This window comes from Scyliorhinus canicula, chromosome 20 (assembly GCF_902713615.1).
Source record: "Scyliorhinus canicula chromosome 20, sScyCan1.1, whole genome shotgun sequence".
NCBI classification, from domain to species: Eukaryota; Metazoa; Chordata; class Chondrichthyes; order Carcharhiniformes; family Scyliorhinidae; genus Scyliorhinus; species Scyliorhinus canicula.
The window spans coordinates 8,083,182-8,098,183 of record NC_052165.1 but is presented as its reverse complement, the minus strand read 5'-3'; the positions used below and the strand labels follow the sequence as shown (position 1 = coordinate 8,098,183).

General features: G+C 42.7%; 1 protein-coding gene across 5 annotated transcripts in view; it reads left to right on the top strand.

Moving 5' to 3' along the window:
• dock4 (dedicator of cytokinesis 4) overlaps window positions 1–15,002 on the top strand; it is a 440,672-nt gene that overhangs the window by 86,161 nt on the left and 339,509 nt on the right. The window lies entirely within an intron of this gene.

The following is a 15,002-nucleotide window of genomic DNA, read 5'->3' as shown; positions in this document are numbered from 1 at the left end:
CCCAATACTAAGGGCAATTTTGGACACTAAGGGCAATTTATCATGGCCAATCTACCTAACCTGCACATCTTTGGACTGTGGGAGGAAACCAGAGTACCCGGAGGAAACCCACGCACACACGGGGAGGATATGCAGACTCTGCACAGACAGTGACCCAAGCCGGAATTGAACCTGGGACCCTGGAGCTGTGAAGCGATTGTGCTATCCACAATGCTACCGTGCTGCCCAAACATAATAAAATTTATGTTGAAACATCATAAAATTATATTTATTCCTCCTTTAATTTAATTGAGTACCAATATATTTTCCACTTGTAGTTAAGTACTGAAATGTTTGTTAAGGTGAAGATGTGTTTCTCAATGACTTAGCTAATTCCTTCCCCCCCCCTCTTCTGTTGTACCTGATACATGCTATTTTCAATAGTTGTAATAAAAATCTTGGCCATCGATGTCTGCAAGCAACTGCTTTCAGCTCAAACCTTGGAAGTTATCAAAAGCAACTTCACTAATCATCCTTGTCCCTTATCAAAACTTGAGACGCATATGTAAAATCTCATGAAATGTGTAGAATTGCATTGAGAGCAAGAAGTAATAATCCAGCTACTAATCTGTAAGCGGTTCACAATCCCTTCAACTCGCACAGATGGGGGAGTCTTTCACACTGTTTAATATTCTCTTCGGCTGAACAAGGTTAAGATAAGGTATTAACTGCAGCATAGAACTTTAAACTGGCAGTGCTGGCATCAAGTCAGCATTGTGAAATGATTGGCACCATGAAATGTCAGCTTTACATGCTGCTAGCAATCATTGGTATGTGCACACAGACTCTGCAAGTAAATATCCATATCACAGAAGTCAGTTTCAAACTTCATGAGGCCTCATATCCCTACAAGTCCTGTACTGCACAGTTGAATTTCTACCATGTTAACTGTTCTAAAGCATTTAATTATTTTATTCAAAGTTTAAAGGGTTATTTAATGATTTATTTGAACATGATGGGTCAAATTTTCATCTGGGCATGGAGATGTGTTTTGGTGCGGGTTATTTTTTTTGAATAATTTTCCTCTGCATTTTCAACCCAATTTCCTCCTTATTGTTCCGTTACATTTATTGACAGGCCCTCTGCTTTGAAATTGAAATGAGATTTCCTTTTTTTTTACCCCCTCAGAGAGTAGGGTCTTGTTTGAACAGCCATAGTAATTATCAATGCTTGGCTGAGTATCAACTGCGAATAGGTTTCAACACACTAGGCATTCCATTCATTTGAGAATAAACAATATTCTCAAAAGAATTGGAATAACGGATTGTCCCTTTGTGGTTTCTAATTTCTTGACACACGTTAATGGGGGGGGGGGGGGGGAATGCATTCTGCAATGTGATAAAACCTTGAATGTGCTTTTAATTCAATGTAGTGCAAAAATGCATCCTAATAGTCCTGTGCAATGATTAATGATGCTTTAACTGAAGTTGTTTGGTATATACAGTATGTTGGTAGAATGCATCAAATGCTTGCCTACAAGTAATCTTTTAAAGGATTCCTCCGTCAGTTCATAATTAAAAGGCTCATCACAGCCTGAGTGAGGTGGCATTTTTTCTGGGGTGTGGGGATATCATGTGTCAGGTCGATGTACCTTTACGAAATGGGTGTTTATCAAATAGCTGCAGTGATGTCAGTGTGTGGGTGGAGCTGGCAGCTGCAGTGTGTTTTTGGTTTTGTTGGTTTTGAGCTGCAGTGCGTTTTTGGTTTTGTTTTCAGAGTTGGAGAGCTGAATTCAAAGCAAGCAGCTGTGTAATAATCTCACTCTCTACAAGCTAAAGAATGCCTTCAGCTCATTGATGATTTCAAAGTAATACCTGATTCTGTAGAGAATTTAAACCTGCTGTCTTTATTCAAAAAGGGTTTAACTTATGGATGGTATTAAAAAGGTTTTGAGGGTTATCTATAGAGTACTGTATCTTTTGGGGTGTTATCAGGATCAGTAGTTGATAAACTCTTTACTGTGTGTTTATAAAATGTTAACTGGGTTCATAGAGTAAACATTGTTTTCTTTTAAAAATACTTTTTAGATCTCTGTTGCAGCACACCTGTAAGTGTGCTCCCCATAACCACAATCTATTCAAAGTTGTGGGTCAGGTGAACTCCATGATATACTTTGGGGTTTTCTAAACTCTGGCCCATTACACATAGAAAGATAATTTTTCTTTCGGGGAGTTAGAGTTCCGAACTCTTGTGATGTGTTTGTATCGTCAGTAATCAGTTTTCAGCTATTGTTGTGTTGCATGCAGATCAACATTTACGCTGGTGCTGTGTGATACTCTCGAGGCTGAATATGTTTACAAACCATCCAAATCTAATCTTATTTACATCTTACAACTCTAGAAGGACCATGCTTGATGGTATGGGTGTCTTTTCTTCTGTCACTATGTTCCTGCACTATGATGTGCTTTGCTGTAACATGGCGCATATACACAAAAGCTGTGTAAATCACAAACTGTAGATACTAAGCAGAATGGCAAAGAAGTGGAGAATTTTAGAGTGGGGAGGGGGGGGGGGGGGTGGGGCTTGAAGGCTCATTTAAAAAGCTTTTGGAAAGCCTGGAGGTCGGTGTTGCAGGTTCATGCGTTTCTAAGGACAGTAACCAAGTAAGGAACTGAGGCAAAACGTAGTTCAACAAATGGAGGGTGTGAAGGTAGGTTCAGGGTTAGAGAAACCTGGGGTAAGGAGGGGCAAGATGAGCGAATTGGAAGAACAAGGTGCGTGATTCTCCCAGCCCTGGGCCGGGCCGGAGAATCCGCATGACCGTGCCACGCCATCCCGACGCCGGCACGAACCCGAACCATTGGTGCCAGCGAGGTTGGCACGGCGCCGGTCGTGGGCTGCTCTACGCGGCCGGCCCGCTGATTCTCCGGCCCGTAAGAGAAAAAACTACGCCCTCCGCCGTCGTTCTAACCTGCCCTGAGCCGGCGGGACCTCCGTGTTGAAGGGTCGGGTGGCGGCCTGTGGGGAGAAGGGAGGGTCCGATCCCGGGGTGGGGGGGGGGGGGGGGGGGCGCTCCGATATGGCCTGGCCCGCGAACGGGGCTCACCAATCGGCGGGCCGGCCTCACTGGCTGGGGGCCTCCTTTCCTATGCGCGGACCCTGTAGTCCTGAGCCATGTTGCGTTGGGACCGCTGCTTTGAAGGAGGCCACTGCGCATGCGCGGATCCCGCAGCGCACAGTTCGCGCAGGGATCGGTAGCTGGAGCGACGCAAACCACTCCAGAGCTGTGCTGGCCCCCTGTCGAGGTGAGAATTGGTTCTGGCAGTGGCCCGTTCACGCCGTCTTAAAATGCAACAGTGTTTACGATGGCGTGGACACTCTGCCGCGGGATTAGAGAATCCCGCCCAAGAATTCTGAACTCTGTTCATTTGGCCATGAGGGGACACGGAGGTTATTTGAGATTTTGTATGGTTTTGGATGCATGCTGTGACAAAGTAACTTTAGCTTTTCTCAGCTTACCACAGAAATCAGCACTTGCTGTCTCAGGGGAGAAAAAACAAGTGGAGCATTGGTCATGATCTGATATTGTTGAACTCTGTATTGAGTCCATAATTCTTGAAACGTCAAAAAGACAGTCAGGGAAGGTGAGGATGGAAATAATCTGGAAGGATGCCATTTGTTACAAACATGGATTTTGCAAAATGGTTGTTTTAAAATGTCGCCTTCAGTTCCAGGTGAAATTGGGAATTCAGAAACATCCCAGCTTGGAAACATGCCTTTGTGGTCTGGTTGCCATAGCAGTGGAATTCGAACAGAAATCTCTTGGTTTTCACACCTGTACACTGACTCACAGTAAAGAGACAGCTGGGTTACTTCAGTGAGTCACGGAGGGAAACTCTGCTCTGCAGAAGCAGAATGCTTGTAACAATTTGATTTCTGTTTGAAAGGAACAGAACGGAACAGATGGGCCTTTTGAAGACTTGAGGAACAAGGAGTCAGACAGGTGGGACTTGCTGGTGGTAGTTGGACCTGGCATGGATGGCACAGGTAGTAGTTGTAAAGATCCCGGTGACATTAAACCTTTATCGGTCTAGGTGATGGTGGGAGAGGACTCCCAACATACCCCAGTATGCCGACCATGAGAGCATTTGGGAGGCCACCGATACCATTTACTTCAGAATTGGCGAGTGTGTAGTCTTTTCCTTCGGGTGCAAGCAGGATGGATGCCAGCAGAGAGGGATTTCCACTCCTTGTCATGCTTCTGTGCGCCCAGACAATGGAGAGAGATGCAGGAGTAATGAGCGTGACTATAAATGTGCAATTGTCCAAATAGTGGTTTCCCTGCCTTCACAGTAGGCCGCTACAGTATGCACTGGAGCAGGTTTTGAAATCTGGATGGACCACTTTGTTCCGGATGGATTATTAGTGAGTGCATTCTCAGGCTCCACTTTCAATGTAATTGCTTCTCCTGACCAACATGGATGCACGGTTGCTGACTATCACATCCATTTACTTGCATAAATCAGCTAGATGTGGAGGAAGAGGAGATAGAGGGAGATAATGAGAAGTTTGATCAGTGGGATTTAGATCTGTCAGAAATAGATGGTGTGTATATATGCCGAGGTCCTGAAGAGTCAACTTCCCTTCTTTAATTTGTGAAGTTCTGCTTATATTTTGTACAAAGTACCATTGCCTAATTTTGATTGTGGAGAGCACAGTTAGTATCATGTATTTCCAGCTTTGTCACCAAAAAAAAAAGCTATGCACAAATACATCATGCAAAACTTTCCCCACCAGAACAAAATTGTGTGGGATGGTGTGGCGAATGAATTTGTGTGGGATGGTGTGGCGGGGGAAAGGAAGAGGGGGAAAGACCAAATTTACAGGTGTTAGTAAAATCTTCAAAATGATGTCTCCGGAAGATTAACCCAGCTGACGGTGCATTTTTCAACCAAATATAAGAAAATCTCTCTAGTTTGACAAAGAGTCATCGGACTCGAAACATTAGCTCTTTTCTCTCTCTACAGATGCTACCAGACCTGCTGAGATTTTCCAGCATTTTCCCTTTCGTCTCTTTTTTGGTCTTTACCATCTTTTTCCGAAGGGTTCTTCAGTAAAAGAAAGTAAGAAGTCTTACAACACCAGGTTAAAGTCCAACAGGTTTGTTTCAAACACGAGCTTTCGGAGCGCAGCTCCTTCTTCAGTCACCTGAAGAAGGAGCTGCGCTCCGAAAGCTCGTGTTTGAAACAAACCTGTTGGACTTTAACCTGGTGTTGTAAGACTTCTTACTGTGCTCACCCCAGTCCAACGCCGGCATCTCCACATCATCAGTAAAAGAAAGGTACAGGGGAACTTTCATGAGGGGTAATTTGGCGGATCAGACTCTGGCACTATCCCGAGAAGTTGTAGAATATAGTTAGTTTGTAAGATGGCAATTCTCCCATAATGCCACCCTGAATTACAGATCCTCTGTAGGGAGAATAGAATGTGTAGAGCGAGAACTTAAAAATAACCATAACACGTTCAGAGCAAATGTGATGGTATGTTGAATCTTAGTATATTACTTTATCTGAAATGTTAGATTGAGTGGGGATTGCAATGCCTTGAAGAGGTCTTAATTTTGTAAAATTACTGCACAATATGTACCATATTTATTGTAATAAAATTGCACAATAGTAAGATTGACTAATATTCAACAGAAGTTTGCATTCCAAATATTTCTAAATGGTCCATCTGCCCAGTATATATTGAACAGATATGGATATACTGTGCTCTTGTCCTGACTCAACAAGCAGCCTTGATTGAACTATTATTACATTTAAATTCCTCGCACTCACCATCCTGTGATTCCTCCGATTGGGGCTCAGAATTGGTAGCACTAGCCTTCATTTCAAAATGGCATTGGCCACATCTACCTGTTTCATTGAGTGAGAAAAGGGAATTGGATGTTTATCTAAACAGAAATGTTTAGAAGGGTTTGGAGAATACGCAATGGAGTGGGACTAGCTGGGTAGTTTTACAGCAGTGCTCACCAACTAATTTCCAATGTGACCCAATTTTAACTCCTGATGCCAACAAAAACAAATGTGAAAATAAAGTAGCATAGCAACATTCGATATACCATTAATAATAGTTGTGTATTATAGGTCAGCATAATATATAATATAAATATGAAAATCTGTGTTTGCGAAAAACTTTATTATAATGTTACTTTATGCACTCGTGTGGTTTCAACCAATCTCTTCATATTCCACGGTGACAGAAAACTGCGAAGCCTTTCTAGCCCAACTCCCTGACATTTCTGCACAATTTAATCAGCCCACTTTTACAAATCCATATGCGCCCACACACGTGTGCAATTAGCTTCTCCCTCTCTCCCCCTCCCCTCTCTCTCTTCCTCCCTCCCTCTCTCAACCCCCCCTTCTCTCTCTCTCTCCCCCCCTCCCCTCTCTCTCTCCTCCGTCTCTCTCTCTCCCTCTTCCCACCTCTCCCTGTTTCTCCCTCCCCCGTCTCTCTCTCCCCTCTCTCTCTCCTCCCCCCCCCCCCCCCCTCTCTCCCCCTTTCTCTCTCTTCCCTTCCCTCCCCTCCCCTCTCTCATCAAGCTGGTGGCAGCCAGCAGGGAGATATGACAGCTCTGACAGCCCAAGCTAGTTTGCAGCTCATTGACCAACTCCCTGCCGGTGTTGTACCTACCAGATATTATTCCCTGTTAGAATTTCACTTTCTATTAACATATTTTTAATTACAACTTGCTATTCTTGCAAAGTTGAAATTTACGGTTTTCTTTTCCAATTAAGGGGCAATTTAGCGTGGCCAAACAGCCTACCCTGTACATCTTTGGGTTGTGGGGGTGGGACCCATGCAGGCACAGGGAGAGTGTGCAAACTCCACCTGGACAGTGGATGGGAATCAAACCCATGTCTTGGGCGCCCTGAGGCAGCAGTGCTAACCACTGTGCCACCCCTCCACCCCCCCTCCCCCTCTGTCCCAGTTCTTATAAAGTTAACTCCCCGACACTTAGTGAAGCAAACCGATGCTTGGAGGATAACTCAGTAACTGATGCTATTCAAATTTGATCATGTAACAATTCGGAAAGTTACTACCCCACCAAACCTCATCTCCCTGCACCCTCTGTCAACACCAAGACGTTCACTGATATAAGAATTGACTCCTCAGGCTCTAGTTAATTTTTTTTCAGATCAATTAGTTCAGTGAGCCACATTGCTATCATCTCTTGATGCACGCCAGTTTTCAAGATGAGCTAAGGAACTGGAACACGTTGAATTAGTGAGTGTGCTGCACGCAACTGGTTAAATGGTCTGGGGAGAAAACAAATCCTGGAGTCCAGGCTACTAGTGCTGGGATTGATTCTAGTGGAAACCCTCAATGGGAGAAGACTAGAGAGGCTTAGGAGAAAATCCATGACTCAATGTTGACCTTGTTCTTAGTTTTGGCTCCCTTTTGAGACACAGCTGACACTGACACGATAGGTCAACTTGTCCCTTGTGCTGGAACTTTGTGTGTGATTCTTTTGAATCATTTTGTAAGGACAACCAAAAAAAAAATATTTTTTTGTGATATATGAACAACAGTGAAAGCACCTTTTATCATGACTTGAATTGATTTACGAAACTGAACGCATATATTGTGGTTCGAGTTGCTTGCAGCATCCTACATTAACTGCACCACATGCACAATCCTGAGTTTTGTTACATTTGGGATGGTTTTGGATATTTCAAACACCAGATTTGTTGCTCGGTAGATCCTGTTTTTCTGCTCTCCTGCAGTTGAGTTTGGCCTCATCAGACATTGGATAGGATTTTTGTGCCAACAGAATAACCCAATTGCGCCCCAGTGAATATGTGCACAGTTGAGCAATTTTCAAGTGCTTGTTTTGGAATTTTTTGCACATCATCCGTTTTAAATACGTTTGGCTGAAACCCTGATTTTGAAAACAAATCGCCTTCCTGTCACCCACCCATCAGAGTGAATATACGTTTCAGGCCTCCAACTCATTTAAATGTTTTTGCTGAACGTTGATGAATATTTTTGTGGTGGTGTTTATAAATTGGAAAAACAACAATTATCTTGACTTGAGTATTGTTTTGTGGGTTGTTCTGGAATGTGCGGTAAGATAGATTTGACATTGTGCCAGAGCATCTGAATGGCATCATGCTTTTCAATGCGTTGTCAATTCCCTTTAAAGCTTAAACAGAACTACAGTGCACTTGTAGAAAGAATTTCTTCGAAGCTTTTAAAAGGCCGAAGGCGGCATATTTTGCAAGGTTTGCATGTAGCTTAAGTTCACCACTTTGAAAATTGTTGAATGAGTTTGCTGATTCATTTTCTGTAATCTATAGATTATTGGCCATTTTAGTGTACTGCAGATTTTTACCGTTGCTTCTGAGTGGACTGGGTGTTCACTTGCTTTTAACGTACAAGGTTGTGGCAGACTTAAAAGCACAGTAGCTGTGGAAAACGGGAGGTCAGAATTTGCTCACACTTGATCTTGACCTCGGGTTACATTTATGACTGCTTGTATGAGTTTACTGTGGAGGAGGGGCCATGTTGAAATACTAATTTGCAGAATGTTTGATTTGATTAATCATGAAATCAGCCAAAATCCAAAAGGGTAGTGATTTGCAACAGGCCCACTTCTGCAGTAGGTTTTCTGCTGGTATTGATTTGGATACTTCTGAATACATGCCTGCATATAGCGATACTTGACTGCTGAATTTTCCCCATCGCATCTCCAGCAACACTCCCTATACAGGCTCCTCATGTCGTTGAAATGCTCCCCTGGGGGGGCACAAGGATAGAACATTGATGCTTGTGTACGTTTGTTATTTGAGGACCCATTGTACCAAAGATGCGCACATTTTGGCTACTTGGCCAAGACTATGTTAGAATAGACTTGCATAACTGGACAAAGAAAAAGAGCCTCGCAGGTTTGTACATGTTTCACGGTGCTTTTAATGATTTCATGAAACATGCTCAGACATTACTGTTGGTGGCCAAACAACTAAAAGCAACTCTGCTTCTGACATGTTAAACCTCACTTAACTTGCGAAAATTACACCTTTATTGTGAACCCAGTGCTCTCAACAGTTCTACTTTCATCTCCTCAATTAACTAAGATTATTTACCTGAGTTTTTGTGCAGGAACAGATTCACACTCGTATCTGTATCTCCGTTTATTATGGAATACCTGGTACTCTGATCATTGAAACAGACAATTTTTAAATTTTATAACTTTTCCTAATGTAACTATACTTCATTTTTCCCCCACAAGTTCTAAAAAGCCATAACGTGCAAGTACAAATTTAGGTCCAATATTACACCTTCTATTTTTTTGCTATAGAGGAAGTAGCCTGTACAAAGGTGATGGGAAACTTGGAGGGGAAGGCAATTTTAACTGGTGACGGAGAATAGATCACATACTTGTTCAGGACACGATATTCGGAAAGAACTGAAATGAAAACACTTTAAAGGCTATTGAATTTCTGCTTCATTTTATTCTGTTCCTGACAAGTCATTCATTTTCTTTTCATTCTCTTAATCAAAAGTGGGGGGAAAAAAGTAACAAAGTTCCTGCTACAGTTAATGCCACAAATTGTTTGCGACCATCTTTGATGCAGCTTTCAAAGCGGCCTTTAAACAGGGTGGTAACCAATGCAGCACATGGGTGGCACGGTGGAGCAATGGTTAGCACTGCTGCGTCACGGCGTCGCGCACTTGTGTTACTGTCCGTGTGGCGTTTGCACGTTCTCCCTTGCCTGCATAGGTCCCATCCCCACAACTCAAAGACGTGCAGGGTAGGTCAATTGGCCATATTTTTTTTACTAAAACCGTAACCATCACATTTGTACAAAGCCAAACGGTACAAACATTAATTTTGCATTGGAGAAACAGGGTACCCTCCCGTCAGTACCAACGTACGGGGAGGGGGGCAGCATACTCTGATTATTAAAACAGTTCACAACACAGTTGTACAAAAAACAAACGGTACAAGCACTAAACTTTGCGCTGGAGACCAGATACTCTCGCCTCTGTACCAACAGAAGGGAAAGGAAGGGGGGGGGGGGGGGGGGTGCTAAATTGCTCCTTAATTGGAAGAAAATAATTGAATAATCAATGCAGCACATTATTCTTCTGTAGGACTGTTCTCTCAATCACAAAAAAGTGTGCCATGTGATCACGTCACACTTGCACAAGAAAAATGGAGCAGCTTGTGATAAAACGGCAATCCCCACTCAGATACACCCCAGTGATGAAGTGCTGAAATAAACTTGAACATTAAACATGTCAAAGCATTATTCTGAGCACCCAATTGTTAGCTGCATTTGAACCAATTTTTCATAATTGGCACTGCTATAAATCTGTAAAACGCTACCCCTAATTACTGTAGTCTGATACATTACAGGGTTAGCTATTCAACCAAAAAAAGTTCTACACACTAAAGTGACGTGTCCTTGTATAAATACAATGAAGGTCCCTGGCAGGATAAAATAACCTTCTAACATCTGTGGGAAAGATATTGAAGTTCTTTATACACAATTAACTGCTTTTGTGAGCAGTAACCTTTTGTACAGCAAAAAGTCCACAGCAAGATCTGACAAGCAGTGTGATGAATGAATCTATTTTTAGTGCTGTAGGTGGAGATGTAAATTTTGGCCAGGGCAGCAGGATGACTCTCCACTCTGAATATCACTGTGAACTACCAGTGCAAGAAATGAGTTCAGTAGACGTCTGACAGTACTGCTCGAGTGTCAGCCTACATGATGAGCTCAGGTCCCCAAATGGGGCTCAAGCTCTTGTTGCTTCAGCCCTGAGGGTGTTACAAACTGGGAAAGGTTGGTGTCAGCTGATAGAACATTTAAACTTAAACCCAACTGTCGCACGTTTACAACCTATGTCACTTGTATTTTGCAATTTTCTTTCCAAGCAAAGCTAGTAATTCATTACATTTGAAGTCAGCAAAACGCATTTTAAGACTGTTTTGCATTTCTTGTGAAGATTGACTGCTGTTGACACCAAATAATACTAGCATCATGGCGGGAGTAGAACTCCTCTCAGGAGAGTTATTTCCTTTCTCTTGTGATGGCTCATGTGCTTTTGGGGTAAAATCTATTTATTTTATGATGGGGTGATGATCTCTTTCAGAACAACGTTTCTCTGGAAGATGATTGCTTGCAAAAAGCAACTTGTTTGAGAAACTGATCATGTGACCAAGTTGCCTGGCAGACAAACGATAGAAACGTCAAGGGTCAGCAAGACGTTTATTGCAGGGAACAACTATTTCAATCAGTTTAGTTTGGAGGAAGCTGGCTGCAGGGACCATCTGATTTAGCAAAATTCAGCTGAAATTCTTTGTGCTTGCTAAAAAAAAAGTTTAAAACCCTTGATAACTGAGGACTTTTGTTAGCCATGGGCTGGACTCCTGGGATAGCCTAGCTGAGAAGAGGGGGGGGGAGAGATTGAGTTTCTACAGGCAACATTTCAGAGTCCGAGAACATGAGGAGCAGAAGAGTCCTGACCCAAGGTGGCTATGCTTAAGTTTCTAGATAGACCAGTGTCGATAATTGTGGGATGGTTGGAGGAGATTTGTCAGATTTTTTATACATAACAGAATTATGGGGATAAGGTGGGAGAGTGAGGTTGAGGATTATCATACCAGATCAATCATGATCTCATTGAATGGCGGAACAGACTCAACGTGCGGAATTACCTACTTCTGTTTGACATCTTATGGAAAATCTTGCTAGAACTAAGAAGGTTCTAGAAATCTGACCCCTTATACAATCTTTGAAACCGTACTCGGACCAAATGGTTAATCTTGCAGTTTCAGTCACCCTGGGAACTGTAATTTGAATATCTTTTAACATAATTGTCCACATAAGATATTCTCTTTGATTTTTGTGTGTAGAATTCGTTGGTTTTTATAATGAACCTTGTAACTTCATTCTTTTAGTAAATACCTGGATTTCCGAATTTCAAAAAAACAAATCTATCAAACTCACAACACTATTGGAGAGATCGGGAAACTTGAAGCTGCAAATTCTGTGCTCTGGTTGTGTACCTTGACTGTGCAAAATTTGGATGTTTAGATTTTAAGAAAGTGCTGTTTAGTACACACAATTTATTTGTCATTCTTATTGATGATATTGGAGAAATCCGTACAAAAATATAACTTTTGTTTCCTGTTTTCCTTACCTCTTATTCTCCATCCACCCTTCAAAGAATTTGACTCCCCACTGGGGGGGGGGGGGGGGAGGGGTGCTGGTTCATAGCCGGTTGGAAACTTTCGTGGAGTTTAGCTCTTGTGAGGTTCTGGCCACAATATCTGATCATGTGAGATCTCACCACCTGACATCTGTAAATGTTGTTCCATATAACTTTTACACGGCGCGTGGTTGAGTATCTTTGTTTAATGTCAGTTGCTGTTGTGTGACAAGTTTGGAGAACGAGGAGGCCACCAGCAAGCTGGCAGGGAAGAGGGAAATTGAACGTGAGGAAACATTTGGGAGGGGTGGATATCAGGTGGGGGGAATTTTGATTTTTCCAGTTGGTAATTTAACTTAATTGCACTGATAACTATTGGCAATGCTGGTAACATTCACATTCCTCTCCAATTGAAATCCCTTACTGATGATCTAAATGTAATTGGTCGTAATAGGTGAAACATCTCTAAGTTCAACCTGCAACTGGTCAGAATCACAGTGCAGAGGAGGCTCTTCGGCTCATTGAGTCTGCACTGACATGTGACAAAGACCTGGTCTACCTGCTTAATCCATTTACCAGCACTTGACCCATAACCTTGAATGTTATGATGTGCCATGTGCTTATCCAGGTACTTTTTAAAGGATGTGAGGCAATCCGCCTCGACCACCGTCCCAGGCAGTGCATTCCACACCATCGCCACCCTCTGGGTAACAAGGTATTTCCTTGCATCCCCCTAAACCTCCTACTCCCTCACCTTGAACTTGTGTCCCCTCCTGATTGACCCTTCATAATAATAATCTTTATTATTGTCACAAGTAGGCTTACATTGATACTGCAAATGAAGTTACTGTGAAAATCCCCTAGTCGCCACACTCGGGGGTCTGTTCGGGTACACTGCGGGAGAATTCAGAATGTCAAATTCACCTAACAGTACGTCTTTCGGGACTTGTGGGAGGAAACCGGAGCGTCCGGAGGAAACCCACGCAGACACGGAGAACGTGCAGACCCGACACAAGTTCAAGGTGAGGGGGTAGGAGGTTTAGGGGGATGCGAGGAAATACCTTGTTACCTAGAGGGTGGTGATAGTGTGGAATGCACTGCCTGGGAGGGTGGTAGAGGCGGATTGCCTCACACAGTGACCCAAGCCGGGAATCGAACCTGGGATCTTGGCGCTGGAAAGCAACAATGCTAACCATTATGCTACCGTGCCGCCACAGGCTGTCTGTTTACAGACAGAATTACAAACGGGTGGAAACATAAGCTCTACACATCTTCAGTGGCAGAAGTAATGACTCACCACATATCGAACATGAGATCTTTTTGATCAGTTTTGCTTAGCTGCTCACAGATGAGTTCCCAGGACCAGAAGAAGTTATGCTGGACATTAATCTTTTCCACTAATCCCATAACATCTTGGTCAAAGTTGCTCCCAGATTAAACTGAAAATTATTATTCTTGGTGTTAAGATGAGACACAATTTCCTAATTCTAGCATGCACCTGTACCATTAATGTGCAGAGGATCTTTGCACTGAGGAAATTGTTTTTCACAATTTAATTCGAGCATGTCGTTTGATTAACAGAGGGAGCATCCGGTAATACAAAGAACGTATCTTGTTGTGGGTGGGAAACGTGGTGCACTCTTGATCTTCCATAGCCTTTGTTCGATCATTTGTAGGCCCCGGCATTCTACTTGTAAGACTGTGTCAGTACCTGAAGGGAAATGACAGCCCCACTGTAACATGGTTTGGACTGCTGGCTGCGGGGGGGGGGGGGGATAATAGAGGAATAATAACACACAGCACCTGTGGTATCTCCAAGGGCAAATTGATGCTCCATTCACTTTTGTCGGACCTCCTCATCCCTGTTTATCCTCGCCACCCAAAACAGAAAAACATTGATTGCTTAATTTGCATAATTCATGCATGACGTGATAGTTGATTGCAGAGATTATAGTTCACGTGAATGGTGTCCCTGTTTACTTGATTTTGAACCTATTGGTGCAGGAAATTAAATGGATGAAAAAAAATGCACTAGCAAAGAAGGTGAACTAATAGTTGGGCGCAGCAATACCACTTGAGCCACTGGTAGATGAAGGGAGGACTTCACAAAAGAGGATTTGAGGATAATGGAAGCTTGGAAGCTGGCCAAGGTTATGAACGTCAAAATTGGGCATTCAAACCAATGGTGAAAGTTGAGAAATAGTTCTATGGTGAAATCTACAAACATATTTCAATATAGACTTTGAGGCACTTTTTTGCTCACTGATAAAATACACGATATTATCCAACTTCTTTAGTTCTTTCCTATCAAAAACAAAATCCTACCAAGTGTCCTGGCTTGAGACAATTCACACCTCTTTAACCTGTGATTATCCCCCTCTCCAGTTGCTCCGTCTGTACCTGTAAATACTTAATTACCTGCAAAAGACACACATTCAAAGTATCATCTTGCATCATTGGTTTTGTCTCGTGATTCCAATCAAACCTGTTGGGCTTTATCCTGGTGTTGTAAGACTTATTACTGTGCCCACCCCTGTCCAAAGTCAAGGTAAAAATTAGTAGCATGAAATTTGAGCAAGAATTAAATAACCATCAGAATTAATTAATAGAAAATTTGAATACCACTGAGAAAAAGAGACATGCTGTTGAAGCTTTTCACCTTGCACTCATCAGGACTGACGCAGGAACAAATTTCAACGGGAAATTTGGCATTTTTGTGTCTGTCATGATGAGGGTGCAAGATGCAAGGCTTTGAAAGCATGACTCTGTTTAGCAATACAGAAGTTCTATATTAATAGAAA